Raw genomic sequence first — 5,797 nt, 5'->3', positions numbered from 1 at the left:
CCCCCAAACTTTTGTGGGTTTTCTCTTTTTTCCTTTTCCCCCTCCTTTTTTTTTTTTTTTTTTTTTTTTCCTGAGATGGAGTCTCACTCTGTCTCCCATGCTAGAGTGCAGTGGCGCAATCTCAGCTCATTGCAACCTCCACCCTCTGGGTTCAAGCAGTTCTCCTGCCTGAGCCTCCTGAATAGCTGAGATTACAGGTGCCTGCCGCCGCGCCCAGCTAATTTTGGTATTTTTTGTAGAGGCGGCGTTTCACCATCTTGGCCAGGATGGTCTTGAACTCCTGACCTCGTGATCCACCCGCCTCGGCCTCCCAAAGTGCTGGAATTCCAGGCATGAACCACCATGCCTGGTCCTTTTCAGTCTTCTGAGGCAGCAATAACCACTTCTTTCCCTTGGACAGATGAGAAAACTGAGGTCCCAGTAGTAAGGGGTGAACCTGGACTTAGGTAGGTCTCTGACTCCTAGTGGGGCACCGGCCCGGTTTCCCTGGGCTGCAGTGGGGAGATCCAGGGGTGAGCCTGGGCTCTGCTGCCCTCCCTGCTGCCCTGAGGGCACATCTACCCCCAGGTGTGGTCTCTTGTGGGAGCCTTTGCTGCTAATTCTGTTTCCTCCCCTGTGCAGGGGGATGAGATGACATCTCCCGTAGGCAGTGGGGCATCAGTGAAACTCAAAGCATCCAGGTAGTCTCCATGGCACAAAGCTAATCACAAAAACATCGCAGCACATATGGACCATTTGCTGTGCACCTGACACTATGTCCTCAACTTCACGTGACCGGATTGCATCCCCCCCCAACACTGCCGGCAAGCCTGTGGTTATTAGCATCCCCAGCTTACAGACGCCGAAGTGGAAAGTCAAGGAGGTGATGCCACCAGCTCCAGGCTGGCCACTGGGGAGCGTCCCAGGCAGGACTGGAAGCCAAGCTGGCATTCAGGTTACAGGAGGCAGGATTTCCCTGCTGTTCCCTCCTTCAGGGCTGGACATAGCTGCCACTTTGGGCCACCAGCCATGGGAGGGAGCCAAGTCCTTTCCTCTCCTGGATCCCACAGGGGTGCAGGGGCTGGGGGCCTGAGGAGGAGCAGGGACGTACTGGGTCCCCACATGCGTTCCTCCTCCTCTTCCTAGGGAGACTATGGTGGCGTCTCCCGGGCTGAGTCACAAAGCCAGGTGTGGGGAGCGGGACAGAGCAGTGGCTGTTGTCTGTTCTTTTGTTTTTTTCCTGGGGCAGCCTGCAGGACTCCCTTCCCAGCTTTGGGCCACACTGTCCACAATGTGTCCTGAGCAGGCCTGCTGCCTGAAGGCTCGCCCCAGCTCTCTAGCTCTGTCTGCCTGTCTGTCTCTGACTCTGTTACTCTGTGTCTCTGTCTCTCTCTTTCTCTGATGCACAGGTGTGCACACACACACATGCACACTCACACACACCTCTGTCTTCCAGAAAGCCATATCTAAACCCGTGATTCAGGCATTGTAATATGATCGTAATAAAAATGGAGTTTCCCACCTCTCTTGGTGACAGTATTTGGACTCCTGCCTGAAAGGAAAAGAAGATGCTATTTATAGGGTCAAAACCTCCGCAGGACTCGGTGGGAAGCTGAGGTGGCTCCAGGGGGCTGTGGGTGCAGCTGAACGGCATTGGATATGTGGGATAAGCTCATGTCAGACCTCCCCACGAGTGTGGAGCCAGTCCTCAGAGCTGACTCCCAGGGCGACGGGCTCTGCCCATGGCCCTGCTATGTGCAGCCAGCCCTATGCCATCCTCTACCGCACCTGGTCAGGAGGAGAAGCAGGGCCTCGTGGGCACTGCAGTGAGGTTGGTGATACACCACAGAAACCTCATGGGGTAAAGAAAGAGATGCCCAGAGGTTCCTAAAGCTGGCTGGTGCCCAGGTTGACTGGGGGCAGCTGCTCTGGGGAGCTGCTGGCGGGGGGTGCTGCCTTGGGCTCCAGCCGGGCGGCTTCTCAGGGGTCAGGGGCACACCCAGCTCAGGACCTGGGTTTAGGAGCCCCTTGCCTGTCACCCTTCGCCATGGGCTGCATCTGCCACAGTCGTGGGTGTCCACCTGCCCCACAGTGCTGCTGGAGGCAGGGAGGGAGGCTGGGAGGGGGCAGTTCACGGGGGGCCCAGGCTCCTGCTTGGGGCTTAGGGGAAGCTTCTGTCCCCGCTCTGAGGAGGGAGGCAGTGATCCTCCCCGCCCAAGGAGCAGGCACAGCATGTCGGTCAGCCGTGGGTGTGGCGAGAGCCCTGGGTAAGGCCGCAGGGAGCTGGGGGCAGGGTCTCCTCGGTGCTGGTACCTGAAGGAGCAGAGCAAGGGGCACCTGGAGCAGACACGTCTCTAAGGGAGGCCCATCGCGTCCAAGTTCTCACCCAGGAGGTCCGGTGTGTCCTTGGGAGGCTGCAGACCCCGCAGGGATATGGCTATCTGAGGGGCAGCCTCCCGGAGCCTGCTCACTCAGGCGGTGCTCCCTGGCACTGACTGCTGAGATCAGAGCTGGGTTCTGAACCTCCGCGTTGGCTTGGGGCTGAGGACCTGCTGCAGGAAAGCAGGGCCCTCCTGGGACACAGACAAGGAGGAGAGGGCTGAAGGCCTGAGAGGCTAAGGCCTGCCGCCTGCATCCTGGGTGCGTGTGCCCCTCAGGAAGAACTAACAGCACCTGCCGTAAGCCAGAAGTACGCAGGGTCACCTCACCCAGATCTGGCTCCAAGTTAATGAGACCTGGAGCCTTCCTAATAAGTCGCTGACACCCCATGAGGACGACCCCATCCCTGACTTCAGAATGCTGGTGCTCGAAGACACGCAGTGACCCTAGTGGATGTGATGACCAAATGAAACCCCGGTGTTTCTCCTCAACCCACAGACCAACTGTAAACAGGTGTGCTCACTTCCCGGAACCACCAGAACAAACAGCTACCACACGCCGGGGGGCTTGAAACAACAGGAATTGGTTGCCCCACAGTTCTGGGGGCTGGAAGCCTGAAATCAAAGTGTCAGCAGCTGGGTTCCTTCTGGAGGCTCCGCGGGAGGGTCCTTCCCTGCTTCTCCCCAGTTTCTGGTGGCCGGCAATCCTAGGCACTCCTTGGCTTGGAGAGGCGTCCCTCCAATCTCTGCCTCCATCCTTAGCCACGGCGTCCTTCCCTGTCTGTGTCTATGTCTCAAATCTCCATCTCCTTTCTCTTATAAGGGCACCAGTCATAGGATTTAGGGCCCACTGGGGTAATCCAGGATGATTTCATCTGAAAATCCTTAATTTGATTACATCTGTAAAGACCCTCTTTCCAAATAGTGTCACATTCACAGGTCCTGGGGGTTTGGCCCTGCGCAAGCTAACCTTGGCAGTGTTGTGCTGATTTTCCCATTGAATGCCGTTGGTTTTGGTGAGCCGGCTGAACTTCTTTCCTGTCCTAAATGCTTGTGTTCTGGGTCTCTGCTGAGTGCACAGCCTCGGGGCCTGGAAGCCTCGATGGAGCAGATCCTGGCTCTGTGCCTCAAGCTGGAGGCCGTTCCCGGCCCCTACTAATGGAGAGGTTTGAATGGGGTGGTCAGCACCTCCCGGGAGCAGTGGAGGGTCTACGCTTTTGCTAGAAGATGCCCTTTCGGCTTGGTGATTTCTAGCCAGGAACAACTGGATACCCCGAGGAGCAGGATTTTGGCAAATGCACATTGGGGTGGAAGGCTGGCTTCCCTCCAGGGATCTTCAAACTGCCCTTGGGAGGATCATGGGGAATCTGGCACGTTCTGTCTTCCACCTATTAGGGAAGGCCTGGGGCTGCTTCCTGGTGACACACAGTGAATGGGCGGGGAAAGGAAACGACTGCCCCAAGGCAGGATCTGACCAGGGAATATGCAGGCTTAGTGGCCACCCTGTGAGGCCAGGAGAGATGCCGCCTTTTCCTCTCAGGATACAGAAACCCAAGACTGCAGAATCGCGTGGCCAGGTCTGTGGGGTGGGAGGGGAGTCCCAGATGCTGCAGACCCTGCTTGTATTCACAGGGCCACCACTGAGAAGTCACTTTCTTATGGAATTGGGGTTGGTTGGCAGGTATAACTTGTGCACTGAGAGGCAGATGGAAAGGCCCTAGGGATGACCAAGACCTGGAGGGAGGGTCGCCCAGGACTCAGGGCAAGTCAGTATTGGGGCATGCATGACCTGCGGCTCTCCTGTCACCCCTGCAGGAACAACGAGACAACCCACAGCTGGAGATGGCTACTCATTTATTTTTTTTTTTTGAGACAAGTTTCTCTCTGTCGCCCACGCTGCAGTGCAGTGGCATGATCTCGGCTGACTGCAACCTCTGCCTCCCGGGTTCAAGTGATTCTCCTGCCTCAGCCTCCCGAGTAGTTGGGACTACAGGCACCCGCCACCACGCCTGGCTAATTTTTGTATTTTTAGTAGAGATGGGATTTCACCATATTGACCAGTCTGGTCTCGAACTCCTGACCTCAGGTGATCCACCTGCCTCGACCTCCCAAAGTGCTGGGATTACAGGCATGAGCCACCATGCCCGGCTGATGGCTACTCATTTAAGAGGAGCTAGAGCAGTGATTTTGAGTGTGTGCCTGGAGTCTCCCAAGTGGACAGACTCAGCCTCTTGGGGTCCTTGAGACCCTTTCAGGAGTCCAAGAGGTCAAATTTATTTTCATTGTAATACTAGGATGCTATTTGCCCTTTCCACCCTTGTTCTCTTACAATGTACAGTGGAGTTTTCTGGAGGCAGCCTATGTGTGATATTGCAATGGAGAGAATACAGAAGCAGATGCAAGGATCCAGCTAGCGTCTGTTAAGCCAGGCATTAAGGAGACTCACAAAAATGTACAACAATGCCACTCTTTTCATAAAATATTTTTGTTTTGTAGAATATGGTTGGTTCTCATAAATAATGTGTTATTTACATTAACAATGTAATGGATTTATAATAGTTACTTTTTAAATGAATAATTAACTGCAGATTTTAAAACATTTGGTGAATACTGATAGACATAACCTACAGAAACAAATGTTCTTTGTGGTTCTCAGTAATTTTTTAAGACTATAAAGGACACTAAGACCAAAAGGCTTGCAAACCATGGATGCAGAGGATGCTGGAAGGCAGAGTAGGGATTCCAGTATGGTGTGCTGAAGAGGAGTTGGGCTTTGGGGTCAGAGCTGGGTGTGAATCTAGGCTTTGCCATCCTCACCTATTCCTCTACTACCATTGTTACCTCAACCTCCACCATCATTATCACCACCAGCACCATCATTACCACATCAACCATCATAGCTTTCATCATCATAATCACCATCACCACCACCACCATCATCATCGTCACTATCCTCACCACCACCATCATCACCACCACCATCATCAACCATCATTGCTTTCATCACCATCACCATCATGATCACCGTCACCATCATCATCATCACCATCATCGTCATCATAATCACCATCACCATCACCATCATCAGCCATCATTGCTTTCAATCATCATAATCACCATCACCACCACCATCATCATCATCATGACTATCCTCACCATCACCATCATCACCATCATTGCTTTCATCACCATCAATCATGATCACTGTCACCATCTTCATCATCATCACCATCATCACCATCATCATCATAATCACCATCACCATCATCAACCATCATTGCTTTCAATCATCATAATCACCATCATCACCACCACCATCATCATCATCACTATCCTCACCATCACCATCATCACCACCACCACCATCATCATCACCATCATCAATCATCATTGCTTTCATCACCATCACCACCTTCATCATCATCGTTATCACCATCATC

Source organism: Rhinopithecus bieti, unplaced genomic scaffold (genome assembly GCF_001698545.2).
Source record: "Rhinopithecus bieti isolate Rb0 unplaced genomic scaffold, ASM169854v2 scaffold_1014, whole genome shotgun sequence".
Lineage (NCBI taxonomy): Eukaryota > Metazoa > Chordata > Mammalia > Primates > Cercopithecidae > Rhinopithecus > Rhinopithecus bieti.
The sequence above is the reverse complement of the archived record's forward strand: the minus strand, read 5'-3'. Positions refer to the sequence as shown.